The sequence below is a fragment of the Salvelinus namaycush genome, chromosome 21, assembly GCF_016432855.1.
Source record: "Salvelinus namaycush isolate Seneca chromosome 21, SaNama_1.0, whole genome shotgun sequence".
Classification (NCBI taxonomy): Eukaryota; Metazoa; Chordata; class Actinopteri; order Salmoniformes; family Salmonidae; genus Salvelinus; species Salvelinus namaycush.
In genome coordinates, this window is record NC_052327.1 from 15,321,042 (window position 1) to 15,345,786 (window position 24,745).

Genomic DNA, 24,745 nt, shown 5'->3' on the forward strand with positions numbered 1-24,745 from the left:
TACACACCACACGAGGGACAGAGTTTTACTGTGTGTGTGTTGCAAATGTATTTCTTGCACTTGATGCACGTGTACTGTGTCTTCCTGTTCTTTTTGGGTCCACACACATTGCGCCGCTTCTTCTTGTTGCTACCGGCTGCAATCTAGAATGATGAAAACACTTAGTTCAGGAATTTAACTAACATCTCACTCACATACTGTATATAGTTACAGCAGACCAAGGTAGGAGAGTCAAACACACACACACACATGCAACAACATCACTCAAACCTACTTCCGTTATTGGAGTGGTTGGTTCTGTGGTTCGGGTGGATGGGGCACCAGCATCCTCCTCCTGAATCCTCCTTACGATGGCTGCAGAACGTGGGGTCCTTGGGATATGTTGCCTCCTCTGGATTTGAGGTCTTACCAATGTCGTGCCCAGCTCCTCGAGAAAGAGCTGTCTCCTCTGGACCTTCCTTCGGTTCCAATCTGGGTTCAATGCCATCCAGATGACAATCGCATTGTACTCCGAGATGTCCAAGATGTTGAAGAATATCACGTGGCCAGCATAGTGTTCTTCTTTTGCAGCTGTAGCCAGTCACCAGCTTTTCTAATTTGTCCACCTTTCCTTTAGTGTCATTGTAATCGATTTATGATTTCTTGTTTTTGATGTTCCTGGCAACAGATTCTCCGATACCTATGCAGCGTACTCATGAGTACCACATTTTTGTATTTCTTTTGCACGTAGGACACTAGGAACATGTCGGCCGTGAACACAAACTTAGAGGAATTGATAGGCCTGTTCCATGTATTCAACAGCTGAGGTGGGAGCTCTTGCTTGTTTTTTCACACTGTTCCTACCATCGTCAGCTTCCTCTTGAGTAGCTCCTGTCTCAGCTTGTGCAAAGTAAAAAATCATCGCATATGATGTTGTGGGCACGGTGTCCCTGTGTCATGGACATGACAAACCGCATCCCTTAGTACTTCTCAGGGGATCTGGCTTCCCTGTATACACTTGCAAGTACCACACATATGACAAAGCAGCATCACAGGCAGCCCAAATCTTAATTCCATATTTTTTTTACGGGTATAGACGGTACAGTGCCTTGCAAAAGTATTCATCCCCCTTGACGTTTTCCCTATTTTGTTGCATTTCAACCTGTAATTTTAAATGGAATTTTGGGGGGATTTCATGTAATTGACACACGATGGAGGAAAAAGGAAACCGCACACTGCTCTTGATAGTGTCAATGATCTTTAATAAGCTTACGTATTGGCCTCCCGGCCTTCGTCAGAGCATTTGTGAGTTTTTTTAAATTAGCAGCCTTATGTAGACCTGGCCCCACCCACATCCGTTCCACGCATCGAAAGGGTTTGGAGGCAAAGGAAACAACAAATAAGTGCTACCAAATATAACAATATGCATTTTATAAATATTCGAATAAAGTGTGTAAATAAGACATATTAAACACGTCTGTAAAACCACAATGAGGACATAGACCTACCGAGCAAGTTTTCATTAATCATTGGGTACATCGTACGAAAAACATCAGAGTAATCTTAAATAAAGCATAATTCATGTTCAAATTCTCAACATAACATACATAGGCATTTCATCATTAAGTCCTTTAGGAAATAATGTCTGGAGGATGAAAATCCAAAAACATTCTCTTTTACTCAGAGTATTATTAATATCACCTCCCCTGTCTGATATCTTAACTTTCTCTATGCCACAAAATCTAAAGGTAGAAATGTCATGCTTTAGGTCATTAAAATGTACTGCGACTGGATAATCCCTGTCGTTTCTCCTGATTGAACTTTTATGTTCACTGATTCTCTGTTTGAGATAACGAGAGGTTTTACCTACATGGCACAGCCCACATGGACATTTAATAATGTAAATAACATGGGTGGTGGAACACGTAATAATGTTATTTATTTGGAACCGTTGTTGGGTGGCAGAAATATTCACACTTCATCATATTGTTGCACTGTGTGCATCCTCTTTATTTATAGCTACCATTTTGAAGAGGGCGTAAAAGAGCCTGGCTGATTTTCTTTTGTGGCTGGCAGTTGGCATGAACCAATTTATCGTGTAAATTGCGATCTGCGGTTTCTTTTTTCCTTCATCTTGTTCAACTGTTACTATGCACCTGCTAAAAAGATTGCTCAGATGTGCGAGTGCCTTTTGAATTTTGAATTAATGGACATACACAAAATAGTCCAAATTGGTGAAGTGAAATGAAAAAAAATTACTTGTTTCAAAAATTTCTAAAAAATAAAAAACTGAAAAGTGGTGCGTCCATATGTATTCACCCACTTTGCTCTGAAGCCCCTAAGTAAGATCTGGTGACACCAATTACCTTCAAAAGTCACATGATTAGTTAAATAAAGTCGACCTGTGTGCAGTGTCACATGATCTCAGTATATATAAACCTGTTCTGAAATGCCCCAGAGTCTGCAAAACCACTAGGCAAGGGGCACCACCAAGCAAGCGGCACCATGAAGACCAAGGAGCTCTCCAAACAGGTCAGGTACAAAGTTGTGGAGAAGTGCAGATCAGGGTTGGGTTAATAAAAAATATCTGAAACTTTGAACATCCCATGGAGCACCATTACAAAATTGAAAGAACATGCACCACAACAAACCTGCCAAGAGAGGGCCGCCCACCAAAGCTCACGGACCAGGCAAGGAGGGCATTAATCAGAGGCAACAAAGAGACCAAAGATAAACCTGAAGGAGCTGCAAAGCTCCACAGCGGAGATTGGAATATCTGTCCATAGGACCACTTTTAGCAGTACACTCCACAGAGCTGGGCTTTACGGAAGAGTGGCCAGAAAAAAAACATTGCTTAAAGAAAAAAATGAGCAAACACGTTTGATGTTCGCCAAAAGGCATGTGGGAGACTCTCCAAACATATGGAAGAAGGCACTCTGGTCAGATGAGACCAGAATTGAGCTTTTTGGCCATCAAGGAAAATGCTATGCCTGGCGCAAACCCAACACCTCTCATCACCCCGAGAACACCATCCCACAGTGAAGCATGTGGGGATGTTTTTCATCGACAGGGACTGGGAAACTGGTCAGAATTGAAGGAATGATGGATGGCGCTAAATAAAGGGAAATTCTTGAGGGAAACCCGTTTCAGTCTTCCAGATATTTGAGACTGGGACAGAGGTTCACCTTCCAGCAGGACAATGACCCTAAGCATACTGCTAAAGCAACACTTGAGTGGTTTAAGGGGAAACATTTAAATGTCTTGGAATGGCCTAGTCAAAGCCCAGACCTCAATCCAATTGAGAATCTGTGGTATGACTTAAAGATTGCTGTACACCAGCGGAACCCATCCAACTTGAAGGAGCTGGAGCAGTTTTGCCTTGAAGAATGGGCAAAAATCCCAGTGGTTAGATGTGCCAAGCTTATAGAGACATACCCCAAGAGACTTGCAGGTGTAATTGCTGCAAAAGGTGGCTCTACAAAGTATTCACTTTGGGGGGGGGTGAATTGTTATGCACGCTCAAGTTCAGTTTTTTTTTGTCTTATTTCTTTTTTGTTTCACAAGAAAACATATTTTGCATCTTCAAAGTGGTAGGCATGTTATGTAAATCAAATGATACAAACCCACCCAAAAATCTATTTTAATTCCAGGTTGTAAGGCAATAAAATAGGAAAAATGTCATGTGGGTGAATACTTTCGCAAGCCACTGTATGTACTTCCTGAAGGGGCAGCAGCCCCTAAATGGCATAAGCTGCTCATCAACAGTAACGTTGGGCCCAGGGTTGTAAAACAGGGGAAGGCGGCCCACCCACTTGTCCCACACTGACCTGATTGCAGCTAGCTTGTCTCGCTGCCTCCGAGATGGTCTGGTGTCTCGGTTATCGAAGTGCATAATCCGGGAAATAATGTGGAAATTTTCCTCAGACATTGTTGCACGGAAAAGTTATCTGCCAGTTACTGCATTCAACAGGGATTCTGTGGATTCCCCATTTGGATCTGAAAACACAGTTTGGGAAAATACAGCATTTTTTACAATGTATCAAAATAATGTATTGTAATCACGTTGTGCAGGTTCTGGCAAGACATTGTGTTGTTTCACACACAACAAGGGTAAGGATTGCGAGAAAAGCGGGAGACAGGCAAGTTATTGGTGCTATGTTGAAACAGCAGGCCCAGGGAGGAGGAAGACAGTGTGAAGGCATACAGCAAATGTTTCACTTGACTTGTTTTCATCTACACACACACTTTTTTCACATACCCCCGGGTCCAGTGGACCTGAACACCACATATGTAATATAAATGTGTTGGGGGTGCACAGTGTGCACTCAATGAAAATGTGTTATTTTACATGTTCTTTACAGAAAATGAGCCAAGGCCAATGAGTCTCAGGTTGAAAAAATGATTAATTGTACCACTGAAAATGGGTCCCAAAGAATCGTACACCACACAAGGGTTCATTACCACTGTAACTCCCCATTTTGGCAGACAGAGCGCCACGCGTCAATCTCCCTCTCTCATTTCCATTTCAAGCATACTCTTATCTCAGGGAATAATGTCCTTATCACATCTATGATCTATCTGATTTAAATGAAGTTTGTGCTCAAATAAATGACTAGGACTTTTAGTGTGAGGGGGGTTGTTTTATAAAAAGATTTCTAAATCATTTGTAATCTTCGACAATGCCTCGGGCTGAGTACGGGGATTGCTTTAAATATCACTCTGTCTCACTGGCTAATGATCACTATCAATTATTAACAGGTGGATTTTTAAGAATAATAATTGTGCAGGCTTTTATATTATCAACATTACGACATTATACATGTATTTAAATAGTGAATTATTTCAGAGTCATGTACTTGGATTACTGCAAAAGGACAAGTCTTGATGATGCGGTCATTTGTTCTGAGTACCCTCTCAGATTGAAGGATTTCAGGGAATGGATCTTGGGTAGCCTTCAGCACATTGGACAGTTAGTAAGCTTTTATTTAAATCAGCTTGTTTGTCATTGTCGTGGCGACGGCTCCCAGGTTGTTTGGCGGTTTGAGATGTCAATTTTGCTGCCAACAAACCCTTGCCTGCTTCCAAGATGCCTTCGCTGTGGTAAATAAATGTCCTCAGTTTCGTCCCATAAGCCCTGCGTTCCTCTGGAACACCCAATATCCATTGATATACCCTGCTTCTCAAAAAGAGCCATGTAGATACACTCTAAAATCTCCCTTTTGTTGAGATTACACACCCAGAGGTGTTAATGATTACAGAAGCCTCAAATGTACTGGAAGTCAGCCTGTAGTCCTTTAGAAGACATTGTCCACCTTGCAGCTCTCCTTGTCATATTTAAATATTCCAGCAGTGACCTGCTCTGTTTGGCTAGCAGAATCGCGTCCACTTCTCTGTAATGGAATAAAGTGGGGTGCAACGCAAAAAGCCGTGTCCTCCATGCATCACCGAAGCCTCTGACGAGAGGATAATCAAATAGCTCATTTTCCATTTTTATCCTTCATTTAAAAGGCCTCATCAGGGAGAAGCACTCTGCCAGCTTTGATCTGACCTTAGCTAATTATTTGTGCAACTCTATTTCTCTCACTCTCTCAATCTCTCTTTCCTTCCCTTTCCTCCCCCTCATTTTATCACCTCCTTTACCGACCTGTCAAAAATAAATTCTCTACATGAAAAAGTTATAAATATATAATGACTCACACTTTTGTTGAAATAATTCTGCACATTATCAGGTATGTCAGGTTATATACAATATGACAACATTTTTCTTAATTTAACCACCCTTCACCCTTGAATACATTTATACTTGTGTAGTTCACAATTATACGTCTAACGTTGTTGAATTACTCTCACTAATACCAACTCTAAAACTTTTCCAAATAAAATCCTGTCTTATTTAGTTAGTGTGCCCGGGCAACATTCAATTGTCTGGCAGTTATTGGTCACAGAAATGTCCTCAGACTTTCTCTGCTACTTAGTTCAGTGATTAACCACATTTTTTAACAACTAATTGACAGAAGTGGGTTAAATTACATGAATTCCACTTAGTTCTGCTATTTTGTGAGCCCAACGCCCCATTTCTCTAGAGAGAAATCAAATCACTCATGAGAGAAATTAAGTTAAGAACTACAGTTTAGGGTTTGCTGGGCTGAAGGTAGTTGTAGTTTTCATTAAGCAAATACTCAACCTAGTTCAGTGCAGAAATGTGGTAATTAACTACAATGACCATAACCCATTGTGCCTGTTCTTTTCCATCTCGGACACAAAGGGATACACATTTACGCCTGCAACTTTAGGTTAGATAAGGTGTAAAGACCGCATAAGCCTGCATGTGAGAGGAATGTACACCACACAATGATGAGAGAGAGGGATAGAGAGTTCAATTATGCCTTATCTACTTTGAAGAACTTGTAAAATGATTTCATCAGACAGCTTAGGCAGCTAAAAACGATGACTAAAGACAGTACTGTACAGTCTGGCTGGCTGGCTGCCACTGCTTGAGCAGAGATGAGATGATGACTTTAAAGAATGAAAAATTATGAAGTCATCAAATAAAACAAAGTAATATACACAACTGAAATATTTATTATTTAATAGTAATTTCCTATTTTTCTATTTGGACCTGACAGAAACAATGGAATATTTTATATGTTTTGGCAATTGAATGTTCTGTCACATGTGCTCCCTCTCCGGCCTCTAGGTCACCAGGCTGCTCGTGACACCTGTCACCATCATTACGCACACCTGCGCGTCATCAGACTCACCTGGACTCCATCACCTCCCTGATTACCTTGCCACTCCCTTTGGTTCCTTCCCCAGGCGTTATTGTTTCTGTTCCAGTGTCATGTTGGTGCGTTGTTTGTGTTTCTTGTTTTGTATTTAGTTGCAATTTTTTATTAAAACTCACTTCCTGAAGTTGCTTCCTGACTCTCAGCGCACTCGTTACATGTTCACTAGTTTTTGCTTAGGAATTTCCATCAAAAAGCTGTAATCATTTTAATGTCCTTATTTCATAATGCGTTTAACATTTAAAAAAAAAAATTGCAACCAAAATCAAAAACGTGAATAATTTTTATATACAAAACCTAACCGACCTCAAAAAGCACTAACCGTTCAGTCACAGCACAGACATACTGTAAGCACAGCGCCAATTCATAAATGCTTTGGCTACCGCACTTCCGTGTGTGTGGCGGCCTGCCCTGCACTCATTTCACTTTTCTGCAATGTCTGAAATCCTGGTGATTTAGCGGAGGGAGGAGAGGTTAGAATGAGAGGGATACAGGAGCTGGTTATCACATGAGTATGGTGTCCGTTTTAGGATGCTATCTGTCTCAGTAAGACTTGAGTCGATCCCAGTAAGAGATGAGTCAATCTCAGAGTTGAGTCATTCTCAGTAGGAGTTGAGTTAGGAGTCATCAGGAATTGTGCAATTCCTTATTCTACATGTCAGAGAGGGGTGTTTGTTCTACATAGCATATTTCTATCTGAACATTCCAAAACATTGCATGCTGCTGAATGCACACCTGGTCTGTTTGTCAGGTGGGCGGTCACATGTGTTTGCAGTGGTGGAAAAAGCATTACATTTTCATACTTGAGTAAAAGTAAAGATACCTTAAAAGAAAATTACTAAGGTAAAATTCACCTTGTTACTCGAGTAAAAGTTTTTTTTTAAGTATTTGGTTTTAAATGTACTTAAGTATCAAAAGTAAAAGTACAAATAATTTAAAATTCCTTATTAAGCAAACCAGACAACATGATTTCCTTGTTTTTTTAATCTACGGATAGCCAAGGGCACAGTTCAACACTCAGACATAATTTACAAACGAAGCATTTGTTTTTTAGTGAGTATGCAGGATCAGAGGCAGTAGGGATGAGAAAAATATTTTTAATTAAGTACTTTACACTACTGTGTGGTTGTGAACAGAGGACCACTGGCTCGAGCAGTAGGGGGAACAGGATAGTGGGGGAAGGGAAGCTGGTAGCAGCACAGTGACACGGCGGTCAATAGCTACTACAGCCAAAGCCATAAGCCCTGCCTATTCCTACAATTTATCTTCTTAAAATGTGATTTTAGACCTAACCTTAACCCTAACCACACTTCTAACCTTATGCCTAACTCTTACCTCAAATGAAGACCAGAAAGCAAATTGTTGTTTTTAAAAATGTTAACGATATAGCCAATTTTGACTTTGTGGTTGCGCTGTCTAGTGGAAAGCCAGAGATAAAGGTTTAAACAAATGTAGGAGACTAATTATATGATGATTATGCTTCCACCTTTTGGCGACAGCTGTGGTTACTGCTATGTAGAACTGCTATGTACAACAAACACACTTCTCTGACATGTAGAATATGGAATCACGGTGGCTCTGTTCATGTGATCTAGCTGCAATACTCGACAATATTTGGCTACCAAATGTGGCCCTACCATAGATAGATACAGAAGATGGATAGATTGATTCATTGGTGGACATATTCTTTATAGTTGTATAAAATGTGCAATACAAAGTGCCTGGTTCTATTTTATGAAACCCTGGCTGTAAATGTGGGCAATAGATCACAAAGCAGGGCATCCCAGATTTCCCACTTAGATCAACTTTTTGGAAATGGCAAGTTCACTTTCTCATCCATAAATGCACCTCAAGTGCAAGTTAGCACTTGCACTTGAAGTGTAACGTGCAAGTTATTCCTTTACAAGTGTGGTTTATTTAAATTTTGTTAAATTATTTTTGGAGAGGTATTTTGGAGGTCTTGTATTTGGCCTACGGCGCCTCAGCGCAACAGTGCCACCTGCTGACAGAATCTAATTCTTTGTGCAACACAACCCATGACTCAGGAGAGACTCTGCAAACACAGAATTGGAGCCCTCGGAGAGTGCCTGCAGTGGGGTGGACCATGGTACATGCCTGAAGGACTTTTAAAACAGAACTGTTGTTTTTTTTCAATATCTGTAGATTTGTCAAATTGGGACATTTTAGACATTGTTAAATTAAATGTTGTGGACTTTGCTGTTCTATAAACGTACCAATGACACCATATACAGCTTTACCTAAAAACATATTTGCACTTATGAACATGTTTGTGTAATATATTTTATTTCCAGTATTGTATACTACAGTACTGATGGACAGAGAGCTGAAATTGGGAGCGGTATTGTTAAATCAGACAGCACCCTCCAAAGGTAGCCATACAAAATGGGCCTTCTCCCATAACTCAGGGGTGCTCATGATGTCTCTGAAGACCTTACACACTTTGCTACATCAGTTAAGTGGTGCAAAGAGTTACCATTGCATAAGTCTTTTGTAATGTGTGCAACAATAAGGCATTATTAGGTGCACAAAAAAATGTACTTACATTGCCTTGCAAAAGTATTAATACCCCTTGGCGTTTTTCCTATTTTGTTGCATTACAACCTGTAATTTAAATGGGGTTTTATTTGGATTTCATGTAATGGACATACACAAAATAGTTCAAATTGGTGAAGTGAAATTAAAAAAATGTATTGTTAAAAAATATATATATATTTAAATGGAAAAGTGGTGCGTGCGAATGTATTCACCCCGTTTGCTCTGAAGCCCCTAAATAAGATCTGGTGCAACCAATTACCTTCAGAAGTCACATAATTAGTTAAATAAAGTTCTGTGTGCAATCTAAGTTTCACATGATCTGTCACATGAGCTCAGAAAATATACACCTGTTCTGGAAGGCCCCAGAGTCTGCAACACCATCAAGCAAGGGGCACCACCAAGCAAGGGGCACCACCAAGCAAGCGGCACCATGAAGACCAAGGAGCTCTCCAAACAGGTCAGGGACAAAGTTGTGGAGAAGTACAGATCAGGGTTAGGTTATAAAAAAAATATCCAAAACTTTAAACATCCCACGGAGCTCCATTAAATCCATTATTAATAATTTGAAAGAATATGGCACCACAACAAACCTGCCAAGAGAGGGCCCACCACCAAAACTCATGGACCAGGCAAGGATGGCATTAATCAGAGAGGCAACAAAGAAACCAAAGATAACCCTGAAGGAGCTGCAAAGTTCCACAGCGGGGATTGGAATATCTGTCCATAGGACCACTTTAAGCCGTACACTCCACAGAGCCTGGCTTTATGGAAGAGTGGACAGAAAAAAGCCATCGCTTAAAGAAAAAAATAAGCAAATACGTTTGGTGTTTGCCAAAGGGCATGTGGGAGACTCCCCAAACATATGGAAGAAGGTACTCTGGTCAGGTGAGACTAAAATGTAGCTTTTTGGCCATCAAGGAAAATGCTATGTCTGGCGCAAATCCAACACCTCTCATCACCCCGAGGATACCATCCCCACAGTGAAGCATGGTGGTGGCAGTGTCATGCTGTGGGGATGTTTTTCATCGGCAGGGACTGGGAAACTGGTCAGAATTAAATAAAGTCCACCTGTGTGGATTATTTTTCCACATACATTTTATATACTGAGATTTTAAAGTATTCTGAAAAAGCTTATAACAAGGGGGGGGGCAATGAATTTTCAATATTAGTCAGGTACACTGCCTTCAGAAAGTATTCATACCCCTTGACTTTTTCTACATTTTGTTACATTACAGCCTTATTCTAATGGATTAAATAAAACAATTTCCTAAGCAATCTACACACAATTGATTTCAGATTCTTCAAAGTAGCCACCCTTTGCCTTGTGGACAGCTTTGCACACTCTTAGCATTCTCACAGGATTGTGTCGAGGCACAGATCTGGGGAAGGGTACCAAAACATTTCTGCAGCATTGAAGGTCCCCAAGAACACAGTAGCTTCCATCTTTCTTAAATGGAAGAAGTTTGGAAGCACCAACACTCATCCTATAACTTGCCTGCCCGGCCAAACTGAGCAATCGGGGGAGAAGGGCCTTAGTCAGGAAGGTGACCAAGAACCCGATGGTCACTCTGACAGAGCTCCAGAGTTCCTCTGTGGAGATGGGATAACCTTCCAAAAGGACAACCATCTCTACAGCAATTCACCAATCAGGCCTTTATGGTAGAGTGGCCAGATGGAAGCCACTCCTCAGTAAAAGGCACATGACAGCCTGCTTGGAGTTTGCCAAAAGGCACTTGAAGGACTCTCAGACCATGAGAAACAAGATTCTCTGGTCTGATGAAACCAAGATTGATCTCTTTGGCCTGAATGCCAAGCGTCACATCTGGAGGAAACCTGGCACCATCTTTACGGCAAAGCATGGTGGTGGCAACATCATGCTGTGGGGATGTTTTTCAGCGGCAGGGACTGGGAAGCTAGTCAGGATCGAGGGGAAGATGAACGGAGCAAAGTAAAGAGAGATCCTTGATGAAAACCTGATCCAGAGCACTCAGGACCTCAGACTGGGGCGAAGGTTCACCTTCCAAGAGGACTATGACCCTAAACACACAGCCAAGATAAAGCAGGAGTGGCTTCGAGACAAGTCTCTGAATGTCCTTAAGTGGCCCAGCCAGAGCCTGGACTTGAACTTGATCAAACATCTCTGGAGAGACCTGAAAATAGCTGTGCTAAGAAGAATGGGAGAAACTCTCCAAATACAGGTGTGCCAAGCTTGTTGCATCATACCCAAGAAGACACGAGGCTGTAATCGCTGCCAAAGGTGCTTCGACAAAGTACTGGGGTCTGAACATTTATGTAAATGTGATTTTTTTTTAATTAAATAAAATCCCCAAACATGTAAAACCTGTTTTTTCTTTACTACCGCAGGGCAAGTGGTACTGGAGCAACAAGTCTGAGACCAAAAGGCTCCTGAACAGCTTGTACCCCCAAGCCATAAGACTGCTGAACAGATAATCAAATGGCTACCCAGACTATTTCCATTTACCCTTTTTTTGCACAGACTGTCTTGCACTGGCTCTATGCAAACTCACTGAACTCTACCCACACACTCACACATAATACAACGATACTCCACACACATACACAAACACACACTACATATGCTCACACACGCACATGCATATTGACACCACACACTTACACACCATACCCGGCGCTAGGATAAAGTGACTAAAGTACCCCCTAAAGAATTATTATAATAATAAAATCAAACTGACTAAGGTGGCAGTTGAAATCGCAAAGGGTGCAAACATTTTTCAAATTGTTGCATTGGAATTATATTGAATTCTGCTTATATAATCACACTACCATAATAAACATCAAGTTCAAATGCAGAGACTCCGAGATCATTGAGTGCTTTTGAAATCTGTAGCCTATCTCTGCTGCGCTGTATCAGCGCAATGGACAGCCCCCTACAGCAATGCCGTTTAGATGGGCAATTACTCTATTACAAACAGCCTATGTGAATGCAGCCATACACACAGCTGTCTTACCAAAATAATGGAAACTACATTTTGAAAATAGTAGCCTAGTTATTCATCCACGCAAACTAAACTACTGAATAGCAGTTTGGCTTAGAATGCTGACAACTGCGAATGCGAACAAATGCGAACAGAACAAAACAGCGGTACCAAGTAGTGGGCCTACTAAACAAAATATCATATTGATAAAGGCAATACACAATCTATATTTAAGCTATGGCACAATACACTTCTGTGAATCAAATTCGACCCACGTAATCAATTAAGCAATGCCAGCCTACCATAAACACGTTTCCAATACTCTAAGTACAGTTCCATTTACAGCAATGAAAACCAATAGGCTACCAAGAAACCCATAATATAATGTAGCCTATCTACTTCTATGATGAAACATACCGATATGAAGCTATACACAGGGACATAATTAGTTGTTGTTTTTTGCATTGGAATTATATTGAATTTATATTGAATTCTGCTTATATCACACTATACCACAATAAACATAAAAGTTCAAAAAATGCTTTTGACCAAGAAGTGGCACGAAATATTGCTGCGCTCTATCAGCACCATGGACAGCGCCCTACACACTAAAAAAAAAACAACCAGCTCGTTTGTTTCAATCTTACATTTTCAAACTAAGAGTTGCAGCTTCCTTGATGCTCTGTGGAACTTCCTGAGTAATCTATCCTTCTGTAATCGGTTATTTGTCGTAGTCATCTCACAACACATCGTTGCCCCCATTGGGGTTTACAATCTGTCGAAGTCCAATTGCATGTTAGGCATTTTCCTTCAAGCAAAGCAATAACTTCTAGGGCAATATCATGCTCCATACATTTTCGTCTACACACATTGAAGCATTGTATTTTTATTTTCCTATTGGATATTGTGACATTATGCTACGCATTTTTACTAGAACCAGATGGCATCATCACTGTTTCAGACATCGACCTTTCCTTCTGACATTTTTCCAACTAAACCAAGAAAATTGACCTATTAAAATAACTGCAATTTCGGGCCCTCTGTAAATATGTGACAGTATAATTGGTTTATATATTAGGGCACATACATGGCAGATCAACACTCCATCTTTAATTATGGTATGGTAGTAAGAACAACCGGCACGGAGTGTAGCAGTGTTTCAGAGGAAGAGCCTTATCAATGTTGTCTCTGTGGAAATGGTTAATTTTCTCTCTGTCAGCTCTGCGAAGATGAGGGATTATCAGAAGCGAGTGCTACGTGTCTGGGAAATGCCGTCTCTGTCACACGTTACCATTAACAACCAAAGTGAGATTGATGATTCCCTCAACAACACCTACTCCTCCATGCTCCTCACCGGCTGAATTCCCTCACAGATTTAATAATGGAACCTGTCCGTCAAGATTCCGTGGACCCCTGGGCCTGAGTCGCACCAGGAAGTGGAGATACAGTTGGACAGCAACCAGAAAACAACGAATAAATACAACAGAGAAAATGGTCAGGGAAAGACCATGAAGGTTGCTCGACCTTGGTCCTTGTTGCAGACAAGTGTAATAGCAGCCATTGGAAACTGTGGATATTAGTTTCTTCAGTGTGATGGGAAGGTTACAGAAGTTATTGCTGAGTGACTGGAAAGGTAATGGAACCTGTTGCAGGGGTCTGAGCACATCAAGTTTAATGGGAATGCAAATGTGAGTCTGGATAGGTGTCCACTGTAATAAGTTAACCAAGTTCTCAACTTTGGGGGTCAGGAAGGAAAGAATATGAGGAAGGAGACCAATTACTATAAGAACAGCCTTGAATCAACACAGAGTGTTACATTTAAAACTGTTCCATTGTCTATACGGGTCCACACTTTTCAGTGTTAAATTAACACTTTGCTTAGGGTAAAGCCAAATGTGTATATTTCCCAGTGTGCCTTGACTTTCGAGTGAATTATAGAGTTACCACCCATGACTGTATCGTTAGTGCACAAAGACATGGTTGTTGCATTCATTCATGTTTAGTCCTGTGAGCTTCACCAAGTGAGATCCTAATGTATTATCATTACAATTCAATTTTTTACGACAATACATATTTCATAAGTCCTTCATTTCAGGGCCTAGTTTTACTCTAATACAGTGTAGTGAAAAGAGCAGGCCCTTTTGGCTCCCAAACGGCTCTTTAAAAACAAATGTTTTGTATTTTTTCAAGTCAAACAGTTTGCGATTTTTTTTTCTTTTTTTTTTTTTTTTTTTTTTTTTGGGGTGGATCAGCTTAATATTGCGGAAAGAATGTTGCTTCCAATGTAATTGTCTGCATCATTTCCAATCCCCCATATTTTTTTGGGTAAATATATATATCCATACACGCATGCATACATATATACATATATACATACACATACCTATATAGACATACATACTTTTTTAAAGAATATACCTTTATTATTATTCCCCGCAACCCTACCACCGCTCCCCCAATTGGAGTAAACTAATAAACACTTCTGCTTTTACCTTCAATTTATACATCTTATACCTATTTTACAGACACAGACTACTTTATAATAGTTCTCTCTTGTTTGTTCTTAGTCCTTCCTCTATTTCTGTTGTCCATCCAATTTTATTTCCACTTGTAACTGTGCTATTTCACAAAAGCTCCGCACCTATACACATTTCACAGATCCCGTATGCCCTACATTGTTTATCTTGTTATTAGTCCCACCCTTCAGGTCCACTCAACCCTTCCCATCTATCTTCCAACATCATCCATTTCGGATTTTTATTTGCCATATATTTTTCAACTGTGCTGTGATGCTTCACAAAAGATTTGAACCTTCCTATTCTCATAGCTTCTACAGATTGTAAATTAAAAATAAACATTTTTGCTAAAATAATTATTATATTATTGATTGATTGACTATGGCTTTTCAAATCCCCCAGTATTGCTATCTGTAGCGTTAGTTCTAGGCAAATGTTGCAATTCTTCAGCCATTCCTGGACCTGTGACCAAAAACGAGCTACATATGGACAATACCAAAATAAATGATCTAATGACTCTGCCTCCTCACAACAGAATCTGCAGAGCTGGGAAGATTGTATACCCCATATATATAACATTCTATTAGTTGCAAGAATTTTGTACAGTAATTTAAATTGAAAAATTCGAAGTTTTGAATCCGGCGTTGTTTTGCGTATCAATTCATAAACCATGTGCCATGGAATGGGTACATCGAAAATCTCTTCCCAACTATTTTGCAATTTATATGGCACAGCTGTCAGTTTTTTGGTCCTTAAATGAAATTGGTATATGTTTTTATTTATCACACTTTTCTTTAACCATTTATGTTCTTTAATACAGGGCCGACATACAAGTTCCTTACTTTTTTCCCCTTCTACTTGCCTCTTCCATTTTTGTGGTAATGCTGCAATTAATTGGTTGTAATTTTGGGTAGAGCAGACATTTCCATATGTCTGTGTTAGCTGCATGTGTGACATAACTCCACCAGTCCTATTTATGATATCATTCACAAAAATTATACCTTTTTTAAACATTTCTTCGATAAATACAGTTTTTTTATCAATTACTATATTTGAATTTAACCACAATATTTGTTGTACTATTTGTTCCGTCCTTTCAGGTGGATTAAACTGAAATTGCAACCAACTTTCTAAGGCTTGTTTAAAAAATAAGGATATTTTGGAGATTATTTCCTTTTCAAACAACCGAAAGTGAGCAGGTGTAATCTGAATAAAGGGAAAAAGGCCCTTCTTGAACATAGGATGAGACATTCGTACCAATTTACTAGAGAACCAGTTTGGATTTAAGTATAACTTTTGTATGACTGATGCCTTTAGTGAGAGGTCTAATGCTTTAATATTTAATAATTTCTGCCCTCCGAATTCATATTCGTTATATAAATAGGCCCTTTTAATTTTATCTGGCTTGCCGTTCCAAATAAAATGGAATATTTTTTGTTCATATAATTTAAAAAGCAGGTCACTAGGTGTAGGCAAAACCATAAGCAAATAGGTAAACTGTGATATGACTAAAGAGTTAATCAGGGTGATTTTTCCACAAATAGACAAGTATTTTCCTTTCCATGGTAGCAAGATCTTATCTATTTTTGCTAACTTTCTATAAAAATTTATTGGAGTGAGATCATTTCTTTCTTTTGGGATTTTTATACCGAGTATGTCCACATCTCCGTCAGACCATTTAATTGGTAAACTACATGGCAATATAAAATGTGTATTTTTTAGTGATCCAATACGTAATATGGTACATTTATCATAATTTGGTTTTAATCCAGAGAGGATAGCAAAGGTATCTAGATCCTCTATGAGGCCGTGGAGAGACTCTAGTTGTGGTTTTAAAAGAAAACATGAATCATCAGCGTACAATGACACCTTAGTTTTTAAGCCACGGATTTCTAATCCATTAATATTAATGTTTGATCTAATTTTAACAGCTAACATTTCGATGGCAATAATAAATAGATATGCCGATAGTGGACAACCTTGTTTTACTCCTCTAGATAGTTTAAAACTTTCTGAGATGTAGCCATTATTTACTATTTTACACCTAGGGTTACTATACATAATTTTAACCCATTTTATAAGAGATTCCCCAAAATTGAAATATTCTAGGCATTTATATATAAACTCCAGTCGTACTTTATCAAAAGCCTTTTCAAAATCAGCTATGAAAACCAGACCTGGTGTCCCCGATATTTCATAGTGTTCTATTGTTTCCAGTACTTGCCTTATATTATCTCCAATGTATCGTCCATGTAAAAAACCTGTCTGATTAGGATGAATAATATCTGACAAAACTTTTTTTATTCTATGCGCCAAGCATTTTGCTAGGATTTTTGCATCACAACACTGAAGTGTAAGAGGTCTCCAATTTTTTAATTGGACTGGATCTTTATATATACCACTTGGGTCCTGTTTCAGTAATAACGATATCAGACCTTCTTGTTGCGTGTCTGATAATCTACCATTTATATAGGAGTGGTTAAAACAAGCTAATAATGGTCCTTTGAGTATATCAAAAAAAGTTTTGTATACTTCCACTGGTATGCCATCCAGCCCTGGAGTTTTCCCATCCTTAAAGGCCCCAATTGCATCAAGCAGTTCCTCCTCTGTAATTTGGCCTTCACATGAGTCTTTCTGTACAGATGTTAATTTTACATTATTAATAGGAAAAAAATCCATACAATTAGTTTCAGTTAGTGGAGATGGAGGAGCCTGAAACGAAAACATATTCTTAAAGTACTTTACTTCCTCTTTCAAAATATCATTTGGTGAATCATGCGTGACTCCATCATTTGTAACAAGTTTTAATACATTTTTTTTGGTAGCATTTCTATATTGAAGATTGAAAAAGAATTTGGTGCATTTTTCCCCATATTCCATCCAGTTCGCTTTATTTTTATAATATATTACACTGGATCTTTCTTGAATAAGTTCCTCCATTTCTTTTTGTTTTTCCTCTAACTTATTCTGTGCCTCTATGGTACCGTTTTTATTGCTATCTAACTGTACTGTTAGTCCTTCAATTTCCTTTGTTAATATGGACTCTTTTGATCTAAATTCCCTTTGTTTTATAGATGAGTACTGAATTGCATGGCCTCTAAAGGCACACTTAAAAGTGTCCCATACAATAAGGGGATCTGCTGTACCTATGTTATGTCTGAAAAAGTCAGTTATAAAATCTTCTGTCCTAGTTCTAAACAATTTATCATCTAGTAGACTTTGATTAAATTTCCAATATCCTCGCCCACGTGGAAATTCTGTAAGAGAAATATATATGCCAATTATGTGATGATCCGACCGCATTCTGTCCCCTATCAACACTTTTTAAACTTTTGGTGCCAGAGAGAATGGTATAAGAAAGTAGTCAAGACGACTAGCTTGATTCAGCCTCCGCCATGTATATCTCACTAAATCAGGGTATTTAAGTCTCCATATATCCACTAATTCCAATATATCCATGACATTCATGATTTCCTTAAGTGCCTGAGGGTGATAGTTTGTAGTGTGATTTCCTTTCCGGTCTATAGAGGTATTTAAGACCGTATTAAAATCTCCCACTATAATAATAGAGTCTAGTGTTGCTTGTAGAGTTGATAAATTCTTATATATATTTTCAAAGAAGCTTGGATCATCATTATTCGGACCGTATAGGTTAACAAGCCATATTTGTTTATTGTCCAATAACATATTTAAAATAATCCATCTACCTTGAGGATCTGTTTGGACAATTTGCACATTTGGATCAAAATTATTGTTAATTAAAACCATCACCCCTTTTGAATTTCTTTGCCCATGGGAGAAATATATTTTGCCCCCCCAGTTCTTTTTCCACAAAACTTCATCTAAAACTGTTGAATGGGTTTCCTGTAAACAATAGATATTATAATCCTTCTCTTTTAGCCAGGTAAATACTGATCGTCTTTTCTTATTATCTGCTAAGCCATTACAATTGTAACTGGCTATACTTATTTCACCACTTACCATAATGAGACACACCTTTCATTCTTTTAATCAGAATATATTTTTGTAAACGTACTATTAAAAAGTAACATAATGATTGAGTGTCTATATAGTTGTACCATGATATTTGCATTTCTACTAAGTAAACCTCCAATTGGTCCCTACTATTCCACCCGCTAAAAGGCCTCATCTCGAGATGGCTTGTCATCCCAATGCCCGGCAGACCACCCTCGACCCCCTGTATCCCATAGCCCTGAACCGACTGGGATCCATTCTTTGAAAAGAGCATACAGTGCCATTTACCGAATTGAAGAAGATCAATTGCCATATGCATTTCCATTGCCCTCACCTCGATTTGTATTATATATATCTGTGGATCATCCTCTATTGTCCCTAACATCTTTTACTTCTTCCTTCGCAACAGTTGTGGGATACACACATACATCCACACACACTCAGCCCTTACCCCCACACAACCATAAGCTCACTTTCTCAACAATTGCACCATCCCAGAGCCCAACTCAAGATGGGTCATGATTTACAAATGCACTTGCAGTTGCAGCTGCATGAGAAGGCCTGCAAGACCGCACAAAAAATTAGCAAAAATTGAGAGATTTATTTACCATTGTCATATCCTAGATAATGGAGGTCAAATGTACACCTTATTCCTGAAACACCCACAATACGGCCACCCGTCATGACCATGTCCCCACGCATCTCCATGCAGTCCGACTTTGATTTTGTGCCGCCAGGGCCACAATAATATACCCCCTCTCTGAATGTCCGAGTGTGACCCCCTCCCCATGGGTTACTGCAGCTAGTGTTGCCAGCACTGCCACTGCCTGGGTGGGGGCACCCCACCGGAATCCCCACCGGCTAGGTACAAGGTCGTCAAGGTTCTCATTAGCAGCTTTGAGAATTTCCTTGTATATTATGCTCTCCCTTTATGGGGCTTTGGCTTTGCAGGACCAACCCTGCCAAGCAGGCTCAGAATCTTGAGGGGGCAGTGCTGCTCTTGGTCTCTGACCTCATTTTAGCTGCATACAGACCGCTTACAGCGGGCACATAAAACAGTTAGGGACTTCTCCTTAGTATCTGGGTCATTCAGGTGGGTGTCTAGGGTATAGTGCCATGGACCGTACCATTAAAATAGGATAATAAATAATTAGATATAATTTATAAAAAAATAAATAAAAAATGTAGTTCTCCATGATATGACAATAAATAAATAAGACGTATAATTCATTATAAAAGTATATCCATCATCTGAACAACATTGAAAGCCCTCTCATACCCGGCTCACAGCAATACATTGGCTCTGGGATATGCAACCATTTCATTACTCACTCACTCAACTTTCCAAACATAACAAATAAAATAAAAAATAAACACAAACCATACCATCCACACATACTGTGCCTTCTGTTTACTTAGTTTTTATCTTCACTATGTTGAATTGGTGCTTGTGTGTTCAATTAGTTATATGTGAAGATTTATAGAAAAGCTATATTTTTTATTGTATTGTTACAATCAGTAACCGGGCTTGAATTGTGTTTATTTCCCTCGTCTATGAGAACTTTGTAATTTTTAAAATAACCATGGAGTAGTCTTTGTGTCTCTGAACAACTGGTTATCAATATATAGTTTATCAACGACGAGAGCTACTCGTTTCGCTTTTAATCTATTTTCTTTGAAAATTGGATACAGAACTTTGCGCCGTTCTGCAATTTCCTTCGGAAACTGATCATTCATGCCAATTTTGGTCCCAGCAAGTCTTTTACCCAGGCTTTTAACCATTATTTTATCTTTAAATGAAGCAAATTTGGCAACGATTGGGCGTTCGTACCTCTGCCCTCTCTGTCCGAAGCGGTGAACGCGTTCAAGTTGGATTTTGTCGATAACTTCGCGTGGAATCTGAAGCGCTGTAAGGAGGAACTCTCTAACTATAGATTCAGGAACTTCTCCTTCTTTTTCTTGGATACCTGTAAGTACCAAATTCTCTCTCATGGATCTAGTTTGTATGTCCAGTAAGGTTTCCTTCAGAACGGTGTTCTCCTTTTTAATTCCATTCATTTCGGTTTCAATCTTATTGACTGTCCCTTTTAGCGCGTGTGTTTGCTTCTCCAATGTCGCAGCTTTTTCATCACTCATCTCTAGGCTTGCCTTCAACTCTTTTATATCCTTACTAACTAATTCAAGTATACCCAGTTTGTCATTTATTGATTTTAACAGATCGGTTTCGACCTTTACCATTCCCGGTGGTGAGAATATTAAATCATCAGTGTCTGTAGAAGAGTCACGTTTTCGTTTTGTAATCGGTTCCCCTGTCTTACTCTCCGTCATGTTTGGTTGTTGCCTGTTTTCGTAATATTTGTCGATAAATGTCTCTAGTTTTAGGATTTGTTTTGTGTTATTGTCCAGATTGAAGGTTATCACTCACCAGATTAAGTAGTGCTAATATTTTAGTCTAATTTAGCAGATATTTCGAATATTATGTTTTATCTTGAGGTGCTCTACATAAATCCCTTCAGTCCGCCATTACCCTTACGTTACCTTTACGTTTGCGATAGTTTTACTATGATTGGTGTTAAACGAATTCTAATTAAATTATTAAATGAAATCATACTCTACCTTAACCACAATGTATTTAAAAATGCATTGGTCTGTTATGAAAAGGAATCCTGTTAAACATTTGCATTTAAAGTATAACTTTTTAATGTATATAATCAAAGTGCATATAAATGTAACAATTCAAACGAATACAATCTGAACAGAATAATAGAATATTGCACCATATAAAGAAAAATAAATAACAATGTGGAAAATTGAAGCATCCCACTTAAAACATTAAACTGGTCCCTCTTTTCTCTCTCTTCTTTATTGCCATGTTATAACCAGCAGCACACAGCAATGCTGACCATATTTTGCTTTTATGAGAGATTTGCATTCAGAAATGCAAGCTGCCTCACTTTCGAGGGGCTGATGCGGTTTCTTCTCCCAGTAATTATTTGTCCCGTTTTCGAGAAGACCCTCTCAGATGGAAACGGATGTGGCCACTATGCAGAGTCTCCCTGTCATGACTTTAGTAAGCCATGGGTAGACAGAGGCCTTGTTCTTCCACCAGCTCAGAGGATGGGGAGGGGCTCCTCCAAATAGAATCGGACTTCCATTATGGCATCTGCTGAGGGATTCCTTCGTGCTGCATCCCCAGTTGCTCTCTCGTCAAACAGCATCCAAACAGCAGACGTTTGTGGCACTACTGCTGGTGCTTCTGCTCCATCTTATCCCTCTTCTTCCTGTTGCCCTGGTGACTGAACCAGCTGACTGCTGGGCTGTCCCTCCCTGCTGCTGAGGTTATTGTTTGAAGAACTTCATCAATCGCTCTGGCATCACTGAAGGCTAACTTCTTAAACCTGGGGTCAAGTACAGTGGTTTCTGATAGCACGTAGCATATTCCATTTTGTGGAACTTTCTGTCCATTGATGAACATAGGGTGTCCATCAACTCTGTTACATTTGCTTCTCTCTGGCGGCTGGCTGTGATTCGCTGCAGACCCTTACACAGGAGTATCATTTTTGAGGCTGTCACATAGCTGAAAAGAGAGAACAGTTACTTATTAGTTCAGGTTCATGTTTTGTCTACTGATACTACATTCTCATCTTCTGCTCATATACATATATAATACTGGATTAAATAATGATGTAGTAATAACTGCTTACTGTACCTCTCTCCACTGATCTCCACAGTGACCTGCTCAAAGGGTTCCAGGACTCTGCACACCTCCTCCACCACCTACCATTCCTCTTGGGTCAGAGCATCAACAGGTGCATTGACAATGGCCAGGGTAGAGATGATGGCATCCTTTGACTCAAGAAACCGCTTCAACATTCCAGCTGTTGTTTTCACAGCTGTCCTTCCTCTCTCTCCTCGGCTGCTAAGTGTGTGACTGTGAGTGAGTTGGCTCGGCCCTCCCTCACGCATCTTTGGTTCATTGGTTGACACTGCGTGTCTGATTGACAGGAACAATAGGTGAGGCTGTTTGTCTGAGCAGACAGTCAGAACGAATGTGTGTGCACTTGAGCATTTAGGCTTATATTATTTTTTTATTTTTTTAATTCTTTGAATTAGTTAATTATATTCATTTTAATCTTTTGATTATTCATATCTTAATTTTTTTATATTTTTATAAATAGATTCGGCTCTTCTGATATGCAAGCCGGCTCCCAACGTTCACCTACAAGAGTCGGCTCTCTTAAAGCCGACTCGTTCGCAAGTGACCCATCACTAATACAGCGGCCTAAAAGTGGGACATCAGGCCTGCAACTGACATTATGCTGGCTTGCAAAGTGATTCAGCCAGAGTGTGGGGTTTCCAATATTTTATGTACCCACAACCTGCATTTAGAATGACCATCTCATAAACGGGTGGAAGTCCAAGTAACAGATTGGATTAGTATAGAAAATGTATGCTATTAATATTTGAGCAACATAACATCAATTTATCAATCAATGGATGCAGAATGTATGCAAAAACAAAGATATTAAAACAAACAATTCTAAAAATCTACCTGCAATAGAGCATACTGGGAAATAAAATAATAATGGGTGTGGTTTTGGTTAATCTCTGGTTATTGACACCACAGAGTTAATTGAACTCCTGAATCAACACTAGAAATGTTACACTGAAAAAATCAACACTAGTTAACACTGGCCTATTTGCTGTGTAAGGGAATCAAATCAAATCAAATTGTATTTGTCACATACATGTGTTTAGCAGATGTTATTATGAGTGTTGCGAAATGCTTGTGTTTCTACCTCTAACAGTGCAGTAATATCTAACAGTAATATCTAACAATTTCACAACAATTCACACAAATCTAAAGGAATGGAATTAAGAATATACTGTATAAATATTGGGCGAGCAATGTTAGAGCGGCATAGACTTAGATACAGTAGAATAGGATAGAATACAGTGTATACATATGAGATGAGTAATACAAAATATGTAAACATTATTGAAGTGACCAGTGATTCCAATCTATGTATATAGGGCAGCAGCCTCTAATGTGCTAGTGTTAGCTATTTAACAGAATTTAACAGTCTGATGGCCTTGAGATAGAAGCTGCTTTTCAGTCTCTCGGTCCCAGCTTTGATGCACCTGTACTGACCTCGCCTTCTGGATAATAGCGGGCTGAACAGGCAGTGGCGCGGGTGGTTGTTGTCCTTGATGATCTTTTTGGCCCGCCTGTGACATCAGGTGCTGTCAGTGTCCTGGAGGGTAGGTAGTTTGCCCCCAGTAATGCGTTGGGCAGACCACACCACCCTCTGGAGAGCCCTGCGGTTGCAGGCGGTGCAGTTGCCGTACCAGGCGGTGATACAGCCCGACAGGATGCTCTCAATTTTGCATCTGTCAAGTTTGTGAGTGTTTTAGGTGCTAAGCCACATTTCTTCAGCCTCCATAGAGGCTCTGATTGTTAGGCTGTATCCACATCCACAGCCCTTGACTCTGGACTCTCCTGTTCACCAAGACAGCCCTAGAGAAAATATCAAAGTTTGTGTTCCCTTATGAATAAAAGAGTGTGGCCCATCTGTGCAGGCCGTCTATGAGAGAGACCGCATACGGAAGTGGGTGGACAGGCTACGACCAATCCCTCAGGGGTTCGTATAAGACATGATGGCTCACTGCAAGAAAGGGCCTGGAAAAAATCATCCTGGTTTAACAAGACAAAGGGTGGATACAATGCAAACTCCTCAGGGCAATAGAACCTGCTTTGCCTGACCCATATCAACCAGTGGCATCACTTCAGCTAAACCTAGGGTGTAGCAAATTCCAAGGAATTTTTAGGAAGTTGAAGCTCCTTTGCTGCATTTCTACACAATTTAAAAACTCTAAAATGTAATTTGGAGAACAGCAAAAACAAATCAAAATGAAACCAAAAATAATTATCATCGCAATATTAGGTTTAAAGATCTGTGGATTGATGTGTACAATG